The sequence below is a fragment of the Oncorhynchus gorbuscha genome, linkage group LG16, assembly GCF_021184085.1.
Source record: "Oncorhynchus gorbuscha isolate QuinsamMale2020 ecotype Even-year linkage group LG16, OgorEven_v1.0, whole genome shotgun sequence".
Lineage (NCBI taxonomy): Eukaryota > Metazoa > Chordata > Actinopteri > Salmoniformes > Salmonidae > Oncorhynchus > Oncorhynchus gorbuscha.
The window spans coordinates 75,298,927-75,326,853 of NC_060188.1; the positions used below are offsets into that span (position 1 = coordinate 75,298,927).

The 27,927-nt window shown below is 43.5% G+C and overlaps 2 pseudogenes across 1 annotated transcript; one reads left to right on the plus strand and one right to left on the minus strand.

Moving 5' to 3' along the window:
• The first annotated feature begins 317 nt into the window (after nt 1-317).
• LOC123998670 lies at nt 318-9,104 on the plus strand (annotated as a pseudogene). The gene is made up of 11 exons (XR_006832312.1): nt 318-520; nt 1,961-2,088; nt 2,200-2,295; nt 2,794-2,989; nt 4,196-4,500; nt 4,709-4,839; nt 4,925-5,109; nt 5,307-5,398; nt 5,599-5,711; nt 5,841-5,951; nt 6,214-9,104. The product of XR_006832312.1 is annotated as a glutathione hydrolase 5 proenzyme-like (transcript).
• Nucleotides 9,105-11,149: 2,045 nt separating this feature from the next.
• LOC124000868 lies at nt 11,150-27,357 on the minus strand (annotated as a pseudogene).
• Nucleotides 27,358-27,927: the final 570 nt, after the last annotated feature.

Consider the following 27,927-nt stretch of genomic DNA (forward strand, 5'->3'; position numbering starts at 1 on the left):
TGAAAAATGCTCACTAACAGGGATGCAAAGAATTTGTGCACAGCATTTGAGAGAAATAAGCTTTTTGTGCATATGGAACATTTCTGGGATCCTTTATTTCAGCTCATGAAACATGGGACCAACGCTTTACATGTTGCGTTTATATTTTTGTTCAGTTTCAGTATGGCTCAAGGGGAAACAACGTTCACTTTCACTTCAGAAGTGCAACAATTTGATCGAGTGGGGTGGAGGAGGAGTATGAAGGCTCATTGACTACTAAGCGGTGAGCTCTTGGAACGGGACAACACTTTCTGCCCAGCGGAGAATAGTATTTTTGGAAAAGTTTTTCTCTTGAAAGCATGTCCATATATAAGCCATGGCATGTTGGTTGCTGTCTCTGTATCGGTTTATTTGGTGCTATAATATTAATCTGTCTCTGCATACTAGCCTTCGGCGTATTTATCCACCGAGGATGCTCCGAGGACACGTACAAGCACGCGGCGGTTTCTGCGGACTCTAAACTTTGCTCGGACATTGGCAGGTAAAGTAGAATACGGTCGCCTCGATCGTACAGCTCGTTATAATAAATTATAATTGATTTAAAACATGTTATCTAAAGTTTCACTGCTCTAATGGGCTACCTATGATAATTGGATTTGGTAGTCTGATTGAACAGGCGTTGTTTGGTGTTATTTTACCAAAATGATGCCTACAGTAAGTATTTGTTATATTTTTTATCAGTGACTTTTCCCATGTATTTTAAGCATACTGACACTTTTGCATATACTCAGTTGGTTTGAGCTTTCCATTCCTTTGATATAACCCCTAGCAAGCATGGCCAATAGTCAGCTCCCCCAGCAAAAACATGTACCTCAACACAAAATGGTCAGCTTTGTTAGCGGAACCGGTAGCGCACAACGATCAGCTTGCGTCTCTGTGTTATAGGTCATCTATTTCCCCTACCACCTGCCAAGAGTTGTCACTCATCAGCAATGCACTTACTTGTTCAGTCGTGTGAAGTTATGTGAACATCTCTTATTTTAAGCAATAAATGAGGCATGAAGACACTCTTCACTTCTTCAGCTGTCCCCATTTGAGAACCTTTTATGGTTCCAGGTAGGACCCTCTGTGGAAAGGGTTCCACATGGAACCCAAAAGGGTTCTTCTACCTGGAACCAAAAAGGGTTCTCCTATGGTGACAGCTGAAGAACCCTTTTAGGTTCTAGATAGCATCTTTTTTCTAATAGTGTAGAGGTCCAGATGACCCAACATGCCTACACTGGAGGAGAGAGGATGTAAGCACATTTAAAGTTGAACCTACTTTTATGTGATGGGGCATTTCTGCAGGGTTTACATAGTAAGCAAGCTTTGTGTTGACACCATGGCCTCTTAGATCCCCCTACTGTCTCTGTTGTTTAACACTGAGAAAGGACACAAGGCTTTTAATACCTGTGTCATAATATTTAAAAATATATATTTTTTGACCCTATCCTTTGAAAGCCCTTTATTAGCACTTGAATGGAAGTTATTATTTTAGTATTGTGTATAGTAGGCAGAGTCTACCGCACATCCAGGGCTGATTGGTGAAGGTGCTGGAGGCAAAAGGCTAAACTGGAGAAATAGGAAAAAGTCTCTGCTCACTTTCATTCAGATACACATTTCTTTAATTGTAGCTGAGCTTTTGCTTTTATATACAGATGATGACAATTATTGCATGATGATCTTCTGAACTTCCCAATACCTTTCTGGTGCATTTTAGTCACTTCAAACTATACTTTCTTCAGATTTAAAAACTTTGAAAGTACTGTCAGACTGATTTGTAATAGACTGTCAAGGACCAAAATAAAAAATGTAAACATTGGCTGTTGATTAGATCAAGTTTTTTTACAAGGTGGGGTCGCAAACATTTTAAAAATCCAAATGGGGTCATTTGCCAACAAAAAAGTTTGGGAACCTCTGCTGTAATGTGGGCTGTTTCCAGAGATATACTGCAACAAGGAGGATCGGCAGTAGATGGCGCCATTGCAGCTCTGTTGTGCACCTCACTGGTAAACCCTCAGAGCATGGGCCTGGGAGGAGGCTCCATATTCACTGTTAGGGACAAAACTGGTGAGTCTGTTCTTTTATAGTCTTTGCTTTTGTGGTACTTTACTGTGGGGTTTAGCCAATAAGGTTTGTGGTGGAATTGTATAACCTATGCATCTCTTTATCTATCCTCAGGCAAGGTGAAAACCTTCAGTTCGAGAGAGACTGTTCCACAGTCATTCAAAGCTGATTTGCTGAAGGGCTGTCCAACATCTGTCACATTTATCACAGGTAGTTAGACCTGCCAAAAAATGGATGGATGGATCCATATACAGTATCAATGTGTGTACATTGTATGACAACAATTAACAGATTTTTAAAATTCAAATAACGCTGACAGGTGAAAGAGTAATGCCTTTTAGTCGTTCTAACATCAAATGTGAGCAAACTACAACACCAAACACTACCCCTTGTCTACTCTTCCTTTCTGTCCTGGAATGTGGCATGATGTAACACCTCTCTTTTTGTTTGTGTATTAGGGCCCATACAGTCCAGTAGCGTTTGCTGACCTACTTAGCACCTCTGTTCAGAGTGCCAGCTCTAATTTGTTTACTGAGTGTGCATGATTTTACATGTATCATTGCGTGAAAATGTTGTCAGTCGGACGTTTACAGCAGGTGGTCCCTAAAACACAGCACGCTGAATGATCGGCGCAGACACGCTAAATCCACATTCAGTACGGTGTGTGCAAGCTTTAACATCTCTTTTTGCTTGTGTGGACCCTGGCAGGTAGTCAGTGGATTGGCGTTCCTGGAGATTTGCGTGGGTATGAGGTGGTTCACAGAATGTACGGGAAGCTGCCCTGGGCCAGGCTGTTTGAGCCCACCATTAGACTGGCCAGAGAAGGATTTCCTATGCCACCCTTCCTGGGATCCCTCCTTAACATCACACTCATAGGAAACCTGGTGAAAGCAACATCACTCTGGTAGTAAGAGATCTCACTCACACTTACAGACAGGAACTCAATGTGTACATTAGTTTTCATACACTTAAGGACTCTGGTGTTAAATGAAGTCATTGAGGATTGCACTTGTTTCGCTTGATTGTAGTGGTTTATTTGTAATTGTACCTTGTTGTTTTTTTCTTAATTTTTTAATGTAAATTATGAATGAGACTTTGGTCTCATTTGGGATCCCCTGAATAAATACAAGTAAGAATAATATATATATAAAGAAAGACGCTAAAACTGCATTTGTCCAAATGTCAGGTCAGCAAAGTTGTTAACAGTGCAGTACATGTATCTGAGGACTTTTCAGTCAGAAAGTCCAGATATCCAGTCCTATTATCCTAGCATGAAGCTAATAAACTTGTTTAGAGATTGACACCTCCACTGTAGTCTGTGGGCTCAGATCAAGTTCTCATCTGTATGGTTGTGCCAGTACTATACACAGACAGACTGCAGAGGCTTTCCTGAGTACAGACTGTAGACCAGTGGAGGCTGCTGAGGGGAGGACGGCTCATAATAATGGCTGGAAATCATGTATTTGATACCATTCTACTTATTGCGCTCTAGCCATTATCACAAGCCCATCCTCCTCAATTAAGGTGCCACTGACATTCTGTGCGGCAGACACAGACTGCAGAGGCTTTCCTGAATACAGACTGCAGACACAGACTGCAGAGGCATTTCCTCGTCTCGGCTCCTCTCCTCCCATCTCTCTTCCTCCTCTTACAGAACAGAAGTGTGAGCAGTAGCACAGGAGATGTGTGGGGAATGTGCCCTTGGCACCCCAGCAGATGGAGAGGGGGATTCACATATACTCATGGATAATTTGAGAATGGAGATGGCAATGAAATGACAGAGATCTAATGTTTGACAGTTGCAAATGTTCTGTTCTATCACTGTAATCCAATAAATCAAATCGCATTTTATTTCTCACACGCGCCGAATACAACAGGCTTACCGTGACATGCTTTCTTAAAAGCCCTTAACCAACAATGCAGTTCAAGAAATATAGTTAAGAAAATATTTACTAAATAAACTAAAGTAAAAAAAAAATAAGTCAGATAACATCCGGAAAGCACTGTATGATAATGCATTTGCATATGTATGATAATGCATATGTTTGTTCTCTGGTCTTTTTTCTGTTTGTGGTTGGTATGGTATATTAAAGACATGCCGCTCTTTCAGTGAGGTGTTCTGCCACAAGAACAAGACTGTGCTGGGCATAGGAGACATGTTGAAGTTCCCTAAACTGGCAGAAACCATGAATAAACTCCAGATTGTTATATTTTCTTGTCCGTTTAAGGATTGCTAACATGGATGGACATGCTTGTCTCCCCATTTAGGTGGGACCCTTACCATGGAGGATCTGAAGTCATTCAGAGTCAGAGTGGAGGATGCCTGGACTGTTCCTCTTGGCGATTACCAGATGGACATCCCTCCACCTCCTGCAGGGGGAGTCATGCTTGCCTTCATCCTCAACCTTGTTAAAGGTACCTTAGGTGTTAACACTTTCTCCAAGTGTTTCAAGTCAAGTCAGGCTACAGCTATATCCACAATTTAGAGCTATTGTTTTGTAACCATTATGTTTAATGTGTGTTGATGGTGTGTCATCATGGTAGTGCACAATCATTGGACAGTTCCAAAAGGTACCTTCACCAGGTTGTGGAGGTTTGACTGGCTGTTTTTGACCTTTCCCAGGGTTCCATTTCACCCCCAGGTCCATGGAGGAGGACCAGAAGGTCCTGACCTATCACTGCTACATAGAGGCAGCTAAATTTGCTAACGGACAGAGGAAGAGCGCTCACGATCCTGTTTTCAACACTAAAAAAGTAAGGATCTAAGAAAACTGGCTCTCTAAGTGTATTCTGTACTTTTACACACTAATATGTGAAATCATACTTTTTTTAAATGTAGGATGCATCGTATATGGTGGACTCTGACTTTGCTGATCGGATCAGGGTATTGATCAGTAAAAACCGTACCTATAATGACTCCTACTACAACATCACACCTTCCCCTGACCGCTTTGGGACCACACACGTGTCAGTCCTGGCTGAAGATGGATCTGCAGTCTCTGTCACAAGTACCATCAACCAAATGTGAGCCTCTACCCTCACTGAAATGCGGAACAGCACATCCCTCTAAATAGAACACTGTCTAATATATTAACACAAAGTCTCCTTCTAAATAGTAATATGGCCAATGTCTCGACAGCAAACAAACCAGCTAAAACTGCAGGTTTTGGAGTTGTGTACTCTTTTCTCTAGGCTAACAGTCTTTTTTTCTCTCTCTCCAGTTTTGGTGCAGGGATTTACTCCAGTAGAACAGGCATCATCCTCAACAACGAGCTGGCTGACTTCTGTTTTAGAGCAGAGAGATTGAGTGCAGGTACATATAAACTTTATAATTTAGTAACCGTTTTAAATGAATGTATCACTCAGGACTACTTGTCTAACCTTTAACTGGTCTTCATGGGGTGATATCTTATATAAGTCTATGGGTGATATCTTATATAAGTCTATGGGTGATATCTGTGTATAAGTCTATGGGTGATATCTGTGTATATTACATTGTCTCATTCCTCACAGGTGAACAGCCTCCATCTTCAATGGCTCCAGCTATACTAAGCTCCAGCTCTGGGAAAAACACCCTTGTAATTGGGGGATCAGGGGGTAGCATGATCATGACCGCCATGGCCCTGGTGAGTCTTGATTCAGGTGTCTTAACCCATTTCTACCACATGTCTCACCGTTCCTTCTCAACACAGCAAAAAAATGTTTTTTTTTTAGAAAAGGATACATAGAGCCTCATCAAATCTCTCCCCTTTCAGTCCATAATGAACCACCTTTGGTTGGGGATGAGTTTGAAAGATTCCATTGCTGCTCCCATAGTGTTCGTCGATGGCAACAACAATGTGAAGTTTGAGAATGGCTTTGATAAGGTAATTCCTCTGTTCTTATCCTTTCAGTAAATCAATGACAGCCAATGTCACTGCAATTGGCTGTTGAGTGATGACAAAGTGATGTGTGTGTATATATATTTATATATATATATATATATATATATTTTATAGCTAATATTGGTTTGATTGTAATGGCCATTTTGAGAGAAATACAGTCAAATTATGATTTAAAAATGGGATGAGTAAGGGACAGTGAGTGGTGCTTTTTTTAGCCTGACTAACTCTGTCTGTCTGCTCTCAGTCTGTGATAGAGGCCCTTAAGATCATTGGACACAGAGTGACAGACTACGAATACTTCTTCAATGTGGTCAATGCTGTGGCCAAGGAGGACGGATGCATCACAGCCGTGTCAGATGCCAGGAAGCAGGGCAAATCTGCTGGCTACTGACCAAAGGTTTACAGCCAATTAGTTGGCTTTAGAACACTGTACAGTAGGTCCCAGAGGACAGTACTTTTAGTGAGATTTATTTTTTGTAATTCTATTATCTTCATATATGAACATTTTTATCTAAACCAACAGTCCAGAGCCTTAAACAGAATCAAATGGCCCTCTTGACAAAATACTGGAGTTTCTCATTTTACCAAGTACAAACAATTACATGCTTGTTCTTCATGACTAACTGTACAGTACACATAGATTATAGCACAAGGGAGGTCCCGAAGGAACTCAAATGGGAAGAGAAGGTCAGTACAGCCTGTACTAACATGGGACTCATACTGTGACCACAAGGACTTGTCAGATTCAGGACAGGACATGGTACAACATGTTACAACTCAATCCTACAAGTTCATTTATTAGTCCCTCTCCGGAGTGTTGCAGCAATACTTTTAGACGCACACTTTGAGATAAAACAGGCTTTTTGCAGCCCCCTTCAGTGTCAGAAAGGAGCTCCACTGCCTAATAATACTAAAGCACCCTTTGCTGACTCTAACAGCTACCCAATCAGTTGCTGCCTAATCTTATTAAACTGGTGGAGAGAATTGTGTTTGACCAAATACAATGCTACTTTTAAGAGAACAAATTAACTACTGACTTTCAGCATGCATATACAGAAAAGCACTCAACTTGTACTGTACTGACTCTGATGACAGATGATTGGTTAAAATAAATGGATAATAAGATGGTAGTTGAAGCTGTATTGTTAGATTTCAATGCAGCCTTTGATGTTCGATCATAAATTGTTATTGAAGAAACTCACATTGGCTTTACATCACTTGCCATCACATGGTTGGACATCACATGGTTGGACAATTCCACATTCTACATGTCAGCACCCAAAGTGAGCTTGGTGAGCTCACAAAATAAATAAAAGATTGTCAGCTTTAGAATGAGTGAATAATAATAATAATAAACTGGTCTTAAATAAATCTCAAACTAAAAGCATTTTATTTGGTTCAAAACATTCTCTAGGCCCTAAACCTCAACTGGAGTTGTACATAAAGGGTGTGACCATTGAGCAAGTTGAGAAAGCTGAACTCCTATGCACAGTACGAATAACACTGGATGGTCAATTATCATGGGCAAGTCATATTGGCAAAGTTGTTGTGAAGATGGGGAGGGGTATGTCTTTTATAAAAAGAGGGTATGTGTTTGAGACAAATCAACTTGGCATGTATAACAAGGCAATTAGAAATTCCAGACAAGCTCGTTTTCTAACTTGATCACTAAGATCGGGGTGGCAGGGTAGCCTAGTGGTTAGAGCGTTAGACTAGTAACCAAAAGGTTGCAAGTTCAAATCCCTGAGCTGACAAGGTACAAATCTGTCCTTCTGCCCCTGAACAGGCAGAATTTGTTCTTATCTGGCTTGCCAAGGTAAAATTTAAACATAATCTGAATGTGTTTGAGACAAATCAACTTGGCATGTATAACAACCATTGATGACCTGATTTAATCCTACCCCTGCAAGCAAACCTGCAAACTTTCCTCCACAGCTAAAAGCTCAAATAACACCTAGCTTTTCATCTGGTGTTTTATCTTTATTCCACTTTAATTAAAATATGCGGCCAGATTCTCTCTGTGGTTTGGCGCCAACAATAAGTCTTGTCTTGATTTAGCTGGAGGAAGTTGTAAGACATCCAAGTATTTAAATCACTAATAGTCTAATAATTTATCAGTGTAGCTAAAATCCTCCGGTGACACAAATGTAAAGTTGTGTATCAAGTGACAACTGTATTTTAGAAAAATTCCAATCTGGTTTTCGTGCCCACTACAGCACAGAGACATCCTTTGTTAAGGTGGTAAATGATCTTAGCGCTAACACAGATGCCAAACAGCTCTCCGTCCTTGTACTCTTGGATTTAGGTGCTGCATTCAACACTGTTGACCATGATGTCCTCTGGAAAGACTGGAGAGGTGGGTTGGCCTCTCAGGTCCAATTCTAAATTGGTTCAGGACCTATTTGACAGGTTGAGTTTTTTTGTGACTCATGGTGAACATAACTCAGAGAAAATACTACCACCTGAGGAACATTGCCAAGGCGCGGCCATTTCTCTCTCAGGCTGATACAGAGAGACTCGTCCATGCTTTTATTATAAGCAGGCTTGACTACTTTAGTGCTCTCCTGTTTGGTCTACCCAAGAAAGCTATTGGTCAACTGCAAAACATATAGAATGCTGCTGCACTGGTACTGACCAAGACCAGACGGATAGCACACATTACACTGGTTTTTACGGTCTCTGCACTGGCTGCCTGTGAGTTTTAGAAATTCATTTTAAGATTCTTATATTGCTTTTTAAATCAATCCATAATTGTGTACCCCAATACATGTCGGACATACTTTTTAAGTTATGTACCCAGTAAGTCCCTCAGGTCCTCTGGTACTGGCCTTTTAACTATTCCAAAGCCTAGGATTAAGAGGCATGGAAAGGCAGCCTTTAGTTACTATGCCCCCAGCCTCTGGAACAGCCTGCCAGAGATCCTCAGTGGGCTGAAACTGTGGACATATTTAAAAGAGATCTTAAAACACCTTTTTAGCTTTGCTTTTCCTTAGTTCTTTTTAGTCATTTAGTTTTTGTTATTCTTTTTATCCTCTTATTGTGTAGTAAATATTTAAGTTGGTTTTTCCTGTGAAGCACATTGCGTTGCATTCCATGTCTGCAATGTGCTGTATAAATAAAGTTTGATTTATACTAGTTGTTCAGGCTCGGGTCTTGTCCCATCTTGATTACTGTCCGGTAATATGGTCAAGTGCAGCAAACAATGACCTAGCAAAGCTGCAGCTGGCTGAAAATAGAGCACACGCCTTGCCCTTAACTGCACATATAGAGCTAACATCAACATGCATGCCAGTCTTTTCTGGTTGAAGGTTGATGAGAGATTAAGTGATTCTCTTTTAGTTATGAGAAGTATTACTGTAATGACTGTAATGAAAATTGCAGATTGTCTGCATAATCAAATAACATTCAGCTCAGACACCCATACATGCCACCAATGTTCACAGTCCTCAAGTTCAAGACGTATTCACGGCAATGCACTGTATTATACAGAGCCAGAACTCCCTTGAATCTCCAATTACTCAGATGTAGTTTTTTGTGGACCCCAGGAAGAGTAGCTTCTGCCAACGTTAAATGGGGATCCAAAGAAAAAACGGTACATATAATAAAATCAATGTCCGAACTAACAAGTAAATTGGTAAGAGTTCTGAATGCCATTACGCAATCTTACAGAAGCTATAATAACACGTGTGAAAAATAATGTACACACAGTGAGAGTACGGTACTGTATTAGCTTTTGATGTATTGCACTGACATCACCAGGGCCTGGTGTCACATGTACAGGTTTATATTGATCCCCCTCCAGGTCTATTAACAATTCAACCAGTGTTAACTTTCAGCATTTGGCTCTGTCATGTCTGTGATGATAACTAATTACTTTGATTTATTATTTTTGCCTTAAAGGAAGTGAGAATAGCTTATTTTTTTAACAAATGCAGTAATAGTAATGTGATGTTTCAATAGTAGAGCTTGTGAATGAGTAAGGATCTCTAAATTGGATCCTCCCAGGCACTAGATGTGAATTATGAAAACATGCAAATATACTACCCAGTGTTAATCCTGCAGCAACAGGCAATGTGAATTATAATTAATGGACATTTTTGTAGGGGTTGATACATTTTCCATAATGGAAAATCAAGTCTGAAATACACTTTTTTGTTTTACATTTCCTGCATTGCAGGATGTTTTTCCTGCAACAGGGTGAACAAATTAAGATCCTACATCTAGGGTGTTTCATCAGGTTTAGCTAAATGATATTAAGGAAAATGCTTAATACAGAATGTTCTCTGTCCAGGGCATTTCAAAGCTGTAAAATTGATGCGGTAAAATAGTTGTTAAAAGCTTTGCCTCTTGAGTTTTTGTCTCTGTTTTATATCCTGCTTTCCAAACTTTAAGGACTTTGTTCCTTTCTAACTATACAGTAAGAGATGTGATATGACCCTGTCAGAAGTTACAGTATTAATGAGGTCATGTCATGAGCTGTTGTTGATGGGAAATTGTTAGTCATATAGTATAGCTCGCTACCACATGCGTTTCCTACTGTGACATTTAGCCTTTTACGGTAGGTTAATTCATCCCCACATACACACTTTGCCCATTGACCATAGTACAGATACTATGTCCAAAATGTGATGCCAATAGACAGGTTAAATATTTTCTAACAGACATTGTCCCTTTTTGCTATATTTGTTTAAAGTGTATGGTCTGTTACGCATTCACTATACCCCTGAGTGGCACTAATAATAGTTGCTTTACATATGCTTTCATGTTATGACATAATTTTCTAACATTTGTGGAATATAAATCAAGGTTTCATGTTTACTGTCAAAAAATGGATCAAGTAAATACATTTTTGTGGAAAAAAATGTTATGGAACACCTTACAAGATGATCATCAATAAATATGTCTACATGTTCACTCGTGAGAACAATTCAACCCTGAAGTAGCCCTCTTTTTCTCTTTGAAACTCTCTGATTACCTGTGTTTTCATTGTTGGTCAATGCTGATCCAATTGTTGTAGTCTTGTGAACATTATTACATCCTTACACTGTTCCATGGATATATATTGTAAATGATTGATCTTGAACCAAAAGCAACACAATTGATATATATATATATATATATATATTAGGCTAACTGTGATGATGATTAATAATAATCTCAAAATAAAAGCACCAGTCATTACCTTTCCTGTTCTGACCGATGAAAGACAAACATGAATATAGAGATGGCACTGTTAATTGGAATATGAAATATTGAGATGGTACAGACCGTAGCGATTAATAATCCAATTAAAACAATGTGGAGGAGAACTGTGTATAATGAATTGCTCTATTTCTTTATATCAGACTGAGGTATACTTGGTCATCAAAGACAGGATGTTGAGAGGAGATGTTGGAGGGTAGTTTCTCTCCACTTTATGACACCAATGAGCGTAGAAAGGTGGACCTGGTTTACCAGAGTGGACTAAGGTTAAAGGGCATTACCGAGATGAGGGCATTACCGCCTGAACCACAGCACATGTGGCTGTCAGGAACTCTGTCTCATGGTTCTTCAAGGCCAGACCAGCCATCACCCTCTGTAAGGAAAGCATATAGAACACTGTGAAACTTCTATTCAAATAGACACCCTGCATCACTAGCATGATAACCAGCCACGATCTTGACACACTATAGGGCATGTGTATTGAAGATCGTCAGCCATTTAACCCACCTCGTCAAACCCGGGCTCTCCCTGTGTGGTGTTGGGACTCAGCTGGTTGTGGATTCTGGGATCTGCCACAGCTTTCTTCAGGTCGTAGTTAAAGAACAGCGCATTGAGAATCACCTGCAGAACGAACAGCCAACTATTCAGTCACAGAATGCAAAGAAAGTATTAAAGAGTATTTTCACACAGCAATGAAAGGGCATGGTAGCCTGGCTCACCGTGGCAGTTGCCGTGGTGATCTTTGTTCCTCCTGAGGCCCCCACCACCATAGTACAGTGTAGTACACCATAGTGACTTCCTTGCTCCCCTTGTCAAAGAGAATGGCTGGACACATAGAGGACAAGGGCCTCTTACCTGGAGAGAGGCAACTAGGGAATGAGGTCAATCCAGATCCACCATCAAGTACCAATTTCTGGTTATCCGAGTCGGCTGATGCACTGAAAACTTTGGTGTCTGTAGTCAGATGAACCCTTTACCTGGTCTGATGAAGTTGCTTGGTGAAGGGGGCACTCCATAGCCATTCGTGATGAGGGGGTAGCTGAAGTCATCCATTTCATTGTTGAGGAGGATTCCTGTAGAATGCGACATGACTTTGGAGCCAAACCTAGGGAGGAAGTAGAACAGAAAGATAATGAAGACAGGTGAGTAATGAGGACTACTTCCAGTACATTTTTTAAATCAAAACTGGGACTTGATTCTTACAAATGGTTGATGGTGCTGGTGGCTGCCACTGCACTCCTGTCCTCTGCCACCACAGACAGATGTGCTGTCCCGTGGTTCTCGGGGACAAAGTACTCCGTCTCATAGTAGTTCATGTGATGGGTGGTATCATCTGTAATCTTCTGACGGAAGGCATCGGCAAAGTAATCTGAAGTCATGTTGTGGATGAGCTGAAGAGGTGAGGGGACAGGAGAATGAAGCTCTGCCATTCAAATGAATGCCCATTCCACCATACGGAAACAGTGTAGAATGTTGAAGATGGACTGGTTTGCATTTACTGACATTTCAACATAGCAGCTTTACAATAGTCTAATCAACTCTCTTATATGAGCATATACATATTTACTCTGTCTCCAACGAACATGACGTTTCAACACATACTAGGACCAGTTGATTGAATATGATTAGTAAGTACCTGATTGGAGTAAACTCTTGAAAGAGTATACATCTAGTAGAGACATCCTATTAGAGAACTATTCAATATAAGCTCTGGGAAAGATGGGGATGAGAGTTACATCCGAGATGCGGAGGGATTGTGGATCTCCCAGCATGCTTCACTTGGCATAGGCAAAATGGAAGGCCTCGACCATGCGGTGGTACGTGAGGATCTTCTTCTCAGTGCTGGAGACACTTGTCTGAGGTGAAGTTGTATCATGCATGGGAGAAAACCTGGTAATCAGCCATAACCACAATCCCTACATTTATTAAACAATAATACAGTATATTTAATTTGATCACGTCAATATACACTTTGACTCTGAAGTGGACATTGAAAAGGTGTTCCCCATATACAGTAAAAGCTCAATATAAAAGTATGGTTCATTCTGTCTCCCAGTCCCAGTCTATCAGTGTTACAACTGTTTCAGTTCACAGCCGTAGAGGAGAGGATGGGAGAAAGGAAAGAAAGCTAAAACCAAATGGAAATATTTGATGAATTTCAGCTGACATGCCATTAGCAGAAGTCATGATGAACCATCAGGATGGCGGGCTTGAGCGGGCTCTAACATGCCATTAGCAGAAGTCATGATGAACCGTCAGGATGAAGGGCTTGAGCGGGCCCTGACATGCCATTAGCAGAAGTCATGATGAACCGTCAGGATGAAGGGCTTGAGCAGGCCCTGACATGCCATTAGCAGAAGTCATGATGAACCGTCAGGATGAAGGGCTTGAGCGGGCCCTGACATGCCATTAGCAGAAGTCATGATGAACCGTCAGGATGAAGGGCTTGAGTGGGCCTTGACATGCCAGTGTTACATGATTCCCCCGCCACTCATCAGTGTCCAATTAGAGGTAAATTGGAAAGATTAGAGTTTGCGGTAGAGGCAGGGGGCCACGGTGAGTGGGTGGCCAGGCAGAGGAACCACAGGAAGACGAGGTTCAGGCAGTTTAAATACTCTGGAATACATTTTTCATCTAATCCTCTGAGACAAACACTGTCACATTATATAGCCATTGTACTGGGTACCAGCAGAGAGAGGAAGTCTGGAGGAGGACATCTATGGACTATATATCCAATAGACCCTGCATGAATGTGGAGCTGAAACAGAGCTTGGAAGAGGAGATTTATTTCTACACCCCAATAACTGGTCACTCAGCAGCACCACCACGAACAAAAGGTGGTTATCTATCTTAATTTGCATGGTCAAGAGAGCTATACATGTATGGTGCACACAGTAATAGGATGAGATACAGTGCCTTGCAAAAGTATTCATCCCCCTTGGCATTTTTCCTATTTTGTTGCATTACTACCTGTAATTTAAATGGATTTTTATTGGGATTTCATGTAAAGGACATACACAAAATAGTCCAAATTGGTGACGTGAAATGAAAAAAATGAACATGTTTCAAAAAATTCTAAAAAATAAAAAACGGAAAGGTGGTGCATGCACATGTTTTCAACGCCTTTGTTCTGAAGCCCCTAAATAAGATCTGGTGCAACCAATTACCTCCAGAAGTCACACACTCTGTTAAATAAAAGTCCACATAGGTGGGATTCTAAGTGTCACATGATCTCAGTATATATACACACCTGTTCTGAAAGGCCCCAGAGTTTGCAATTACCACTAAGCAAGGGGTTCCACCAAGCAAGCTGCACCATGAAGACCAAGGAGCTCTCCAAACATGTCAGGGACAATGTTGTGGAGAACTACAGATCAGGCTTGGGTTCTAAAAAAATATCAGATACTTGGAACATCCCACGGAGCACCATTAAATCCATTATTAAAAAATGGAAAGAATATGGCACCACAACAAACCTGCCAAGAGAGGGCCGCCCACCAAAACTCACAGACCAGGCAAGGAGGGCATTAATCAGAGAGGCAACAAAGAGGCCAAAGGAGCTGCAAAGCTCCACAGTGGAGATTGGAGTATCTGTCCATAGGACCACTTTAAGCCAAACACTCCACTGAGCTGGGCTTTACTGAAGAGTGGCCAGAAAAAAGCCATTGCTTAATTAAAGAAAAAAATAAGTAAACACCAAAAGGAATGTGGGAGAATCTGTTATGCAGGTGAATGAGGACCCAAAAGCGACTTGGCGAAAACAGAGTCTTTAATCCAGTAAAGTAAATATACAATCATAAAGCACAATTCCACTCGTAATGACGAGAACAGACTGGAGACTCGATCATGAACTGCAGGTTGCCTCGGGAAGGCACTTGAACGTAGCAGACTCAGACACCTGCTCACCACGCAGCATCTGAGGGAAACACGACACGACAGGGCGATACACAGACACAGCACGGTGAACAATAGACAAGGATCCGACAGGGCAGAAACGGAAAACAAGGGGAGAAATAGGGACTCTAATCAGGGAAAAAGATAGGGAACAGGTGTGGGAAGACTAAATGATTGATTAGGGGAATAGGAACAGCTGGGAGCAGGAACGGAACGATAGAGAGAAGAGAGAGAGGAAGGGAGAGAGAAAAAGGGGAACGAACCTAAAAGACCAGCAGGGGGAAACGAACAGAGGGAAAAGCAAAATGACAAGACAATATAAGACAAAACATGACAGTACCCCCCACTCACCGAGCGCCTCCTGGCGCACTCGAGGAGGAATCCTGGCGGCAACGGAGGAAATCATCAATAAGTGAACGGTCCAGCACGTCCCGAGACGGAACCCAACTCCTCTCCTCAGGACCGTAACCCTCCCAATCCACTAAGTATTGGTGACCCCGTCCCCGAGAACGCATGTCCATGATCCTACGTACCTTGTAAATAGGTGCGCTCTCGACAAGGACGGGAGGGGGAGGGAAGACGAACGGGGGTGCGAAGAAAGGGCTTGACACAGGAGACATGGAAGACAGGATGGACGCGACGAAGATGTCGCGGAAGAAGCAGTCACACAGCGACAGGATTGACGACCTGGGAGACACGGAACGGACCAATGAACCGCGGAGTCAACTTACGAGAAGCTGTCGTAAGAGGAAGGTTGCGAGTGGAAAGCCACACTCTCTGGCCGCAACAATACCTTGGACTCTTAATCCTACGTTTATTGGCGGCTCTCACGGTCTGTGCCCTGTAACGGCAAAGTGCAGACCTCACCCTCCTCCAGGTGCGCTCACAACGTTGGACAAACGCTTGAGCGGAGGGAACGCTGGACTCGGCAAGCTGGGATGAGAACAGAGGAGGCTGGTAACCCAGACTACTCTGAAACGGAGATAACCCGGTAGCAGACGAAGGAAGCGAGTTGTGAGCGTATTCTGCCCAGGGGAGCTGTTCTGCCCAAGACGCAGGGTTTCTGAAAGAAAGGCTGCGTAGTATGCGACCAATCGTCTGATTGGCCCTCTCTGCTTGACCGTTAGACTGGGGATGAAACCCGGAAGAGAGACTGACGGACGCACCAATCAAACGACAGAACTCCCTCCAAAACTGTGACGTGAATTGCGGGCCTCTGTCTGAAACGGCGTCTAACGGGAGGCCATGAATTCTGAACACATTCTCGATGATGATTTGTGCCGTCTCCTTAGCGGAAGGAAGTTTAGCGAGGGGAATGAAATGTGCCGCCTTAGAGAACCTATCGACAACCGTAAGAATCACAGTCTTCCCCGCAGACAAAGGCAGACCGGTAATGAAGTCTAGGGCGATGTGAGACCATGGTCGAGAAGGAATGGGGAGCGGTCTGAGACGACCGGCAGGAGGAGAGTTACCTGACTTAGTCTGCGCGCAGTCCGAACAAGCAGCCACGAAACGGCGCGTGTCACGCTCCTGAGTCGGCCACCAAAAGCGCTGGCGAATAGACGCAAGAGTGCCTCGAACACCGGGATGACCAGCTAACTTGGCAGAGTGAGCCCACTGAAGAACAGCCAAACGAGTGGAAACAGGAACGAAAAGAAGGTTACTAGGACAAGCGCGCGGCGACGCAGTGTGCGTGAGTGCTTGCTTAACCTGTCTTTCAATTCCCCAGACTGTCAACCCGACAACACGCCCATAAGGAAGAATCCCCTCGGGATCAGTAGAAGCCACAGAAGAACTAAAAAGACGGGATAAGGCATCAGGCTTGGTGTTCTTGCTACCCGGACGGTAAGAAATCACAAACTCGAAACGAGCGAAAAACAACGCCCAACGAGCTTGACGAGCATTAAGTCGTTTGGCAGAACGGATGTACTCAAGGTTCTTATGGTCTGTCCAAACGACAAAAGGAACGGTCGCCCCTCCAACCACTGTCGCCATTCGCCTAGTGCTAAGCGGATGGCGAGCAGTTCGCGGTTACCCACATCATAGTTGCGTTCAGATGGCGACAGGCGATGAGAAAAATAAGCGCAAGGATGAACCTTATCGTCAGACTGGAAGCGCTGGGATAGAATGGCTCCCACGCCTACCTCTGAAGCGTCAACCTCGACAATGAATTGTCTAGTGACGTCAGGAGTAACGAGGATAGGGGCGGACGTAAAACGTTCTTTTAGAAGATCAAAAGCTCCCTGGGCGGAACCGGACCACTTAAAACACGTCTTGACAGAAGTAAGAGCTGTGAGAGGGGCAGCAACTTGACCGAAATTACGAATGAAACGCCGATAGAAATTAGCGAAACCTAGAAAGCGCTGCAACTCGACACGTGACCTTGGAACGGGCCAATCACTGACAGCTTGGACCTTAACGGAATCCATCTGAATGCCTTCAGCGGAAATAACGGAACCGAGAAAAGTAACGGAGGAGACATGAAAAGAGCACTTCTCAGCCTTCACGTAGAGACAATTCTCTAAAAGGCGCTGTAGAACACGTCGAACGTGCTGAACATGAATCTCGAGTGACGGTGAAAAATCAGGATATCGTCAAGATAGACAAAAACAAAGATGTTCAGCATGTCTCTCAGAACATCATTAACTAATGCCTGAAAAACAGCTGGCGCATTGGCGAGACCAAACGGCAGAACCCGGTACTCAAAATGCCCTAACGGAGTGTTAAACGCCGTTTTCCACTCGTCCCCCTCTCTGATGCGCACGAGATGGTAAGCGTTACGAAGGTCCAACTTAGTAAAGCACCTGGCTCCCTGCAGAATCTCGAAGGCTGATGACATAAGGGGAAGCGGATAACGATTCTTAACCGTTATGTCATTCAGCCCTCGATAATCCACGCAGGGGCGCAGAGTACCGTCCTTCTTCTTAACAAAAAAAAACCCCGCCCCGGCCGGAGAGGAAGAAGGCACTATGGTACCGGCGTCAAGAGACACAGACAAATAATCCTCGAGAGCCTTACGTTCGGGAGCCGACAGAGAGTATAGTCTACCCCGAGGAGGAGTGGTCCCCGGAAGGAGATCAATACTACAATCATACGACCGGTGAGGAGGAAGGGAGTTGGCTCGGGACCGACTGAAGACCGTGCGCAGATCATGATATTCCTCCGGCACTCCTGTCAAATCGCCAGGTTCCTCCTGAGAAGTGGGGACAGAAGAAACGGGAGGGATGGCAGACATTAAACACTTCACATGACAAGAAATGTTCCAGGATAGGATAGAATTACTAGACCAATTAATAGAAGGATTATGACATACTAGCCAGGGATGACCCAAAACAACAGGTGTAAAAGGTGAACGAAAAATAAAAAAAGAAATAGTCTCACTGTGGTTACCAGATACTGTGAGGGTTAAAGGTAGTGTCTCAAATCTGGTACTGGGAAGATGACTACCATCTAAGGCGAACATGGGCGTAGGCTTGTCTAACTCTCTGAAAGGAATGTCATGTTTCCGAGCCCATGCTTCGTCCATGAAACAACCCTCAGCCCCAGAGTCTATCAAGGCACTGCATGTAGCACCCGAACCGGTCCAGCGTAGATGGACCGACAAAGTAGTACAGGATCTAGATGGAGAGACCTGAGTAGTAGCGCTCACCAGTAGCCCTCCGCTTACTGATGAGCTCTGGCTTTACTGGACATGAATTGACAAAATGTCCATCAAATCCGCAATAGAGGCACAGGCGGTTGGTGATCCTCCGTTCCCTCTCCTTAGTCGAGATGCGAATACCTCCCAGCTGCATGGGCTCAGTCTCTGAGCCAGAGGAGGGAGATGGTTGCGATGCGGAGCAGGGAAACACCGTTGACGCGAGCTCTCTACCACGAGCCTGGTGACGAAGATCTACCCGTCGTTCTATGCGGATGGCGAGAGCAATCAAAGAGTCCACACTTGAAGGAACCTCCCGGGAGAGAATCTCATCTTTAACCACTGCGTGGAGTCCCTCCAGAAAACGAGCGAGCAGCGCCGGCTCGTTCCACTCACTAGAGGCAGCAAGAGTGCGAAACTCAATAGAGTAATCCATTATGGAACGATCACCTTGGCATAGGGAAGCCAGGGCCCTAGAAGCCTCCCTACCAAAAACTGAACGGTCAAAAACCCGAATCATCTCCTCTTTAAAGTTCTGGTAATTGTTAGAGCAATCAGCCCTTGCCTCCCAGATAGCTGTGCCCCACTCTCGAGCCCGGCCAGTAAGGAGTGAAATGACGTAAGCAACCCGAGCTCTCTCTCTAGAGTATGTGTTGGGTTGGAGAGAGAACACAATATCACACTGGGTGAGAAAGGAGCGGCACTCCGTGGGCTGCCCGGAGTAGCAAGGTGGGTTATTAACCCTAGGTTCCGGAGGCTCGGCAGGCCAGGAAGTAACAGGTGGCACGAGACGAAGACTCTGGAACTGTCCAGAGAGGTCGGAAACCTGAGCGGCCAGGTTCTCCACGGCATGGCGAGCAGCAGACAATTCCTGCTCGTGTCTGCCGAGCATGGCTCCTTGGATCTCGACGGCAGTGTTACGAAAGGCGTCTGTAGTCGCTGGGTCCATTCTTTGGTCGGATCCTTCTGTTATGCAGGTGAATGAGGACCCAAAAGCGACTTGGCGAAAACAGAGTCTTTAATCCAGTAAAGTAAATATACAATCATAAAGCACAATTCCACTCGTAATGACGAGAACAGACTGGAGACTCGATCATGAACTGCAGGTTGCCTCGGGAAGGCACTTGAACGTAGCAGACTCAGACACCTGCTCACCACGCAGCATCTGAGGGAAACACGACACGACAGGGCGATACACAGACACAGCACGGTGAACAATAGACAAGGATCCGACAGGGCAGAAACGGAAAACAAGGGGAGAAATAGGGACTCTAATCAGGGAAAAAGATAGGGAACAGGTGTGGGAAGACTAAATGATTGATTAGGGGAATAGGAACAGCTGGGAGCAGGAACGGAACGATAGAGAGAAGAGAGAGAGGAAGGGAGAGAGAAAAAGGGGAACGAACCTAAAAAGACCAGCAGGGGGAAAACGAACAGAGGGAAAAGCAAAATGACAAGACAATATAAGACAAAACATGACAGAATCCCCAAACATATGGAAGAAGGTACTCTGTCAGATGAGTCTAAAATGTAGCTTTTTGGCCATCAAGGAAAATGCTATGTCTGGCGCAAACCCAACACCTCTCATCACCTCGAGAATACCATCCCCACCGTGAAGCATGGTGGTGGCAGCATCATGTTATGGGGATGTTTTTCCTCGGCAGGGACTGGGAAACTGGTCAGAATTGAAGGAATGATGGATGGCCTCTCGTGCCTGTTGCGCTGCCGTGTACGTGGTGCCAACTCCATACGCCGGTATCTCTCCTCACACTGTTCCAGCGAATCCCAGGCGGGCTCCGGCACTCTCCCTGGGTCGACCGACCACCTTTCAATTTTGTCTCAAGTTGTGACATAGTCCAGATCTCCCTGCTGCCAGATACCACGCTGCTTGGTCCAGTTGTGGTGGGGGATTCTGTAACAGCCGTTGTTGGTGGAAGAAGGTGAGGACCAAGGGGCAGCGTGGTATGTGTCCATATTTACAGTGCCTTGCGAAAGTATTCGGCCCCCTTGAACTTTGCGACCTTTTGCCACATTTCAGGCTTCAAACATAAAGATATAAAACTGTATTTTTTTTGTGAAGAATCAACAACAAGTGGGACACAATCATGAAGTGGAACAACATTTATTGGATATTTCAAACTTTTTTAACAAATCAAAAACTGAAAAATTGGGCGTGCAAAATTATTCAGCCCCCTTAAGTTAATACTTTGTAGTGCCACCTTTTGCTGCGATTACAGCTGTAAGTCGCTTGGGGTATGTCTCTATCAGTTTTTCACATCGAGAGACTGAAATTTTTTCCCATTCCTCCTTGCAAAACAGCTCGAGCTCAGTGAGGTTGGATGGAGAGCATTTGTGAACAGCAGTTTTCAGTTCTTTCCACAGATTCTCGATTGGATTCAGGTCTGGACTTTGACTTGGCCATTCTAACACCTGGATATGTATATTTTTTAACCATTCCATTGTAGATGTTGCTTTATGTTTGGATCATTGTCTTGTTGGAAGACAAATCTCCGTCCCAGTCTCAGGTCTTTTGCAGACTCCATCAGGTTTTCTTCCAGAATGGTCCTGTATATGGCTCCATCCATCTTCCCATCAATTTTAACCATCTTCACTGTCCCTGCTGAAGAAAAGCAGGCCCAAACCATGATGCTGCCACCACCATGTTTGACAGTGGGGATGGTGTGTTCAGGGTGATGCGCTGTGTTGCTTTTACGCCAAACATAACGTTTTGCTTTGTTGCCAAAAACTTCAATTTTGGTTTCATCTGACCAGAGCACCTTCTTCCACATGTTTGGTGTGTCTCCCAGGTGGCTTGTGGCAAACTTTAAACAACACGTTTTATGGATATCTTTAAGAAATGGCTTTCTTCTTGCCACTCTTCCATAAAGGCCAGATTTGTGCAATATACGACTAATTGTTGTCATATGGACAGAGTCTCCCACCTCAGCTGTAGATCTCTGCAGTTCATCCAGAGTGATCATGGGCCTCTTGGCTGCATCTCTGATCAGTCTTCTCCTTGTATGAGCTGAAATTTTAGAGGGACGGCCAGGTCTTGGTAGATTTGCAGTGGTCTGATACTCCTTCCATTTCAATATTATCCCTTGCACAGTGCTCCTTGGGATGTTTAAAGCTTGGGAAATCTTTTTGTATCCAAATCCGGCTTTAAACTTCTTCACAACAGTATCTCGGACCTGCCTGGTTTGTTCCTTGTTCTTCATGATGCTCTCTGCGCTTTTAACAGACCTCTGAGACTATCACAGTGCAGGTGCATTTATACGGAGACTTGATTACACACAGGTGGATTGTATTTATCATCATTAGTCATTTAGGTCAACATTGGAGATCCTCACTGAACTTCTGGAGAGAGTTTGCTGCACTTAAAGTAAAGGGGCTGAATAATTCTGCACACCCAATTTTTCAGTTTTTGATTTGTTAAAAAACGTTTGAAATATCCAATAAATGTCATTCCACTTCATGATTATGTCCCACTTGTTGTTGATTCTTCACAAAAAAATACAGTTTTATATCTTTATGTTTGAAGCCTGAAATGTGGCAAAAGGTCGCAAAGTTCAAGGGGGCCGAATACTCTCGCAAGGCACTGTATTAGAATGAACACGGAAATAACCAAAATAACTAAGAGAAACGACCGAAAACCGTTCTGACTGGTGCAGACACACAACAGACAACAGAATATAATCACCCAGGAAACACAATAGAAAACAGGCTACCTAAATATGGTTCTCAATCAGGGACAATGATAGACAGCTGCTTCTGATTGAGAACCATACCAGGCCAAACACAGAAATAGCAAATCATAGAAAAACTAACATAGACAACCCAACCAACTCACGCCCTGACCAAACTCACGCCCTGACCATACTAAATCAAAGACATAATAAAATAAAATAAAATTGTCATTTTAATCCATAGAGACGTGAAGGAGAAGCTCGTCGGATGTTGATCTCTCATAATAAAATAACTCAGAACGTGACAATATTGGAGACTGAGACGGAGGTTCACCTTCCAGCAGGACAATGACCCTAAGCATACTGCTGAAGCAACACTTGAGTGGTTTAAGGGGAAACATTTAAATGTCTTGAAATGGCCTAGTCCAAGCCCAGACCTCAATCCAATTGAGAATCTGTGGTATGACTTAAAGATTGCTGTACGCCAGCGGAACCCATCCAACTCGAAGGAGCTGGAGCAGTTTTGCCTTGAAGAAGAGACAAAAATCCTAGTGGCTAGATGTGCCAAGCTTATAGAGACATACCCCAAGAGACTTGCAGCTGTAATTGCTGCAAAAGGTGGCTCTACAAAGTATTGACTTTGGGGGGGGTGAATAGTTATGCACGCTCAAGTTCTGTTTTTTTTGTCATATTTGTTGTTTGTTTCACAATAAAAATATATTTTGCATCTTCAAAGTGGTAGGCATGTTGTGTAAATCAAATGATACAACCCCCCCCAAAATAAATTTTAATTCCAGGTTGTAAGGCAACAAAATAGGAAAAATGCCAAGGGGGTGAATACTTTCGTAAGCCACTGTAAACCAGCACTGCTATAATGTAAATTAACAGGATACTTTTCTTATGTGAACAGCATCAGGCCTGCAAAGCAGAGCGCCTCAGGTGTGATGGCTCGGAAAACAATTATCTTCGGTCCTTATACATTTATAATGTAGCATAGGCTGTCCAAATGTGACCCACAGTTTGATATTGAATACAACTCTGTGGCATCAATGGGAAGGCTTACCATCCAGAATGTTGAGTATGAGGGACAGGACAGGGCCACTGGTGGGGGCGTTGGGTACAAACATGGTGTACCCCCCCACAGTAGCATTGAGAGGATTCTCATCCAAAAAAGGCTTGTATTTCTTTAGGTCATCCAGTGTGATGATACTGTACCATCTGAAACACATACACATAAACACATTCTGTAGCACGTACAGCCAGCAGACCCTGAATGAAATTATATCAAAATTGCAGTTTGTTCATATTTGGTAGATATAAGGGTGAAACCAACTTGAAGCCTGAAAGTCCTTCACAAGGTTCTCTGCCAGCGACCCTTCGTAAAAAGCATTAGGTCCCTCATTTGCTATTATTTCATAGGTGTCAGCGAGTTTAGTAAAGGTGATGATGTCATTTTCCTTAGGGATGCCACCGTTTTTGTCACAAAATACCTCACTGAAAGAGAGACCAAAAAAAGAGATGTCATGTCAGAGACAACATACGAGACACATATTACCCCTCCCTTGTAGGCATTCTCACCATAAAGCTGTGTCACAGATGATGGTTTCCCTGTTCTTGGAAATAGCGGTGGCCAATGCCCTGCCCAAAGGAAAGCCTTTCCGTGCCAACTGGATTGCAGGCTGGAAAAGCTCTCTCCATGGCAATTTTCCATGGCGATCGTGTGCCATCTCATACCCACGGATCTCCCCTGGTATGGCGATGGACAACCTTCCTGCCAAACATTACACTTAATGTAATGTAACAGATTGTGAAAGGATATATTGGAAGATGATAGGTTGGAGTGCAGCTTTTGATCTTCTCTAATGTACTACTCTTCATTCCTGTTCCCAAGAACTCTAAGGGTACCTGCCACAATGACTATCGCCTTGTAGCACATCTGTAATCATGAAGTGCTTTGAAAGGCTGGTTATGGCACACAGCAACTCCATCATCCCAGACACCCTAGACCCACTCCAATTTGCATACCACCCCAACAGATCCATAGACAATGCAATCTCAATTGCACTCCACACTGCCCTCACCCACGTACAATAGTTAAAAGGAATACCTATGTGAGAATGCTGTTCATTGACTACAGCTCCGTGTTCAGCACCATAGTCCCCTCCAAGCTCATCACCAAGCTCGGGACCCTGGGACTGAACACCTCCCACTGCAACTGGATCCTGGACTTCCTGAGGGTAGGAAACAAAACCTCCGCCATGCTGACCCTCAACACGAGAGCCCCACAGGGGTGTGTGCTTAGACCCCTCCTGTACTCCCTGTTCACCCACGACTGTGTAGCCAACCACGAATCCAACACAATCATCGAGTTTCCTGATGACACGGCCGTGGTTGGCCTGATCATCGGCGACGATGAGACAGCCTACAGGGAGGTGGTCAGTGACCTGGCAGCATGGTGCCAAGACAACAACCTCTCCCTCAACATCAGCAAGACCAAGGAGCTTATTGTGGACTACAGGAAACAGGGGGGCCAACACACACCCTTCCACATCGATAGGGCTGTAATGGAGCGGGTCAAGAGCCTCAAATTCTTTGGTGTCCAAATCACTAAGGACTTAAAATGGTCCATACACACACACAGTCATTAATAGGACACGGCAGCGCCTTCTCAGGAGGATGAAAAGTTTTGGAATAGGACCTCAAATCCTCAAAACGTTCTACAAAAAGTTCTACAGCAGCACCATTGAGAGCATCTTGACTGCATCACTGCCTGCTATGGACTCTATGCACACTCACAGGCCTCTACACACTCACTCACACTTCAACACACATACACACTTCATTGGCTCACACACATAACACGCATTCATACTGACACTACACACACAAACACACTCACACACAATCATTATATAAGTTACTTATACTCCATTTATCATATCCTGATGCCTTGTCACCTTACCCCTATACATACAGTATCTACCCCTACCACTCCAGTATCCCTGCACATTGTTAATATGGTATTGGCACTGAACCTGTCAATATCGCTTACTTACTGTCTTGTGTTCTTCTTATTTCTATTTCTTGTGTGTTTTTATTCTACACTGAACAAAAATGTAAAGTGTTGGTCCCATGTTTCATGAGCGGAAATAAACAATCCTAGAAATGTTACATACACACAAAAAGCTTATTTCTCTCAAAATGTGTGCACAAATTTGTTTAGTGCTAGTGAGCATTTCTCCTTTGCCAAGATAATCCATCCACCTGACAGGTGTGGCATATCAACACGCTGATTAAACAGTGTGGTCATTACACATGTGCACCTTGTGCTGGGGACAATAAAAGGGCCCTATAAAATGTGCAGTTGTGACACAACACAATGCCACAGATGTCTCAAGTTTTGAGGGAGCATGCAATTTGCTTGTGGATTGCAGGAATGTCCACCAGAGCTGTTGCCAGAGAATTTAATGTTTATTTCTCTACCATAAGCTGCATCCAATGTCGTTTTAGAGAATTTGGCAGTAGATCCAAGCGGCCTCACAACCGCAGACCATGTGTAACCACGCCAGCCCAGGACCTCCACATCTGGCTTCTTCACCTGTGGGAGCGTCTGAGGGGGGATGGGGGCGGGCTGAGGATAAAGCCCTTTGGTGGGGAAAAAACTCATTCTGATTGGCTGAGCCTATGCCCTCCCAGGCCCACCCATGGCTGCAACCCTGACCAGTCATGTGAAATCCACATATTAGGGCCTAATTAATTGATTTCAATTGACTGATTTTCACATATGAACTGGACCTCAGTAAAATCTTTGAAATTGTTGCATGTTGCGTTTTTATTTTTGTTCAGTATAGTACTTTACTTTATTTAATAGTACTACTGATATTGATTACTGCATTGTTGGGAAAGAGCTAGCAAGAAAGACTGTACTAGTGGATGTGACAATAAAACTTTGCAAGGCCATCTTTCATTGTAAATGTGCAACTTTCATCTTTTTGTTAGGTAACTGATCAAATATTACCCTTCTTGGCTAACTGGGTGCTATTCCCAAACATGTCCTCTGTTGCATTGGCGGGAGCCATCTCTCTGGAATCAATGGTCTCTACTTTTCCTGTGAAGGAAGACAGAATCATTACATCACACCAAGTTACAATGGTGTGAGCTATTACATTTCCTGTTTTTAGTTCAGTTGTGCCAGTCAATGTTTGATTTGTTGACATCATTAAAGATACAGTTGGTTTAGCTTTAAGTCAAGGATTAGGGCTCAGACTCTACCAGTTGTGGCATTATAGACGGTGAAGAAGAGACCTCCTCCAATGCCCATGCTGTGGGCATTCACCAGCCCAACACACAGCAAGGCAGCAATAGATGCATCCACTGCAGAGCCCCCTTTCTGCAACGTGTCTCCGAGATTTATATTGGACACACAAACACACAGACAAAAGTTTATATTCAGTGGCCCTGATTTGCATACACAAGCGCTAGTTTGTGAAGAAACAGCAGGCAGTTTACACAGACAGAATGAATTATGATGACAAAATCAGAAGGATTTGGGATGATGGATGAATATACATACACTCAGAAGAAGGAGCATATTTTTATGTTCAGACAAAGAAACATTTGAGCCTGGTATCTGCTATTTAACGGCCTACTTGAGACAGCGTGTTTTGAAACAGGGATCTTTGTAATTGTATCTGAATGTCTACAAAAACATTTAAATTAGTCATTTCACCGGTGTACAAACGTTTGAGACTAGTACTGTATGTATAGTATGTTTGTGTTTGTGTGTGAAAGAGAATTCTAACCTGCCGATTTCTGAGCATCGGCCAGCATCGGCTGCCATGGCAGCCCTTGAGTAGGAATGGCCATTCGAAGACGTCCTGCTTCCCAAACCAAAGAAAACTCCCACAAAGGTGCTCACGGCTGCCACCAGCAGCACCACCAGAACCACCACTATAGACTTATGGACCATCTTTCTATCAGGGAAACACAGGACATCACAGTAGAGTCAATCTCAATTGAAAAGAGTTAGACAAGTATAAACACACAGAAACACCCCCACACAAATATACCTTCAAAATAGAAAAACAGCAAAGACGATTTTTTCAAACATGTGTATCACAATTATAAAATGTGAGTTGTGGCTAAGTTCTCTAACATTCTTTTCAGATATAAAACCAGGCCATTACAACTCACCTCATTCAACAGTGTGTCCTCCTAACCTTATCTAGAGAGTAAACTCGATAGTAATCCTTTGGTATTTCAACCCAATAAGATACAGTTACCTCCGAACTAGTTTATTTTGTTGAAACCTGAGACTGTGTTTACACAAGCAGCCCAACTCTGATTTCTGTGCCCCTTTATTGGCAAAAAATCTGATCTGGGTCAGAAGACCAATTACTGGTGAAAGTTTTTTGTCTGCCATTGTAAACGTACTGTCACGGCTGGCTGAAGGACTGGACCAAGGTGCAGCATGGTAAGCATACATTTGAACTTTATTTAAAAATGAAGACGACAAAACAAAGAACAAAAAAACAACCGT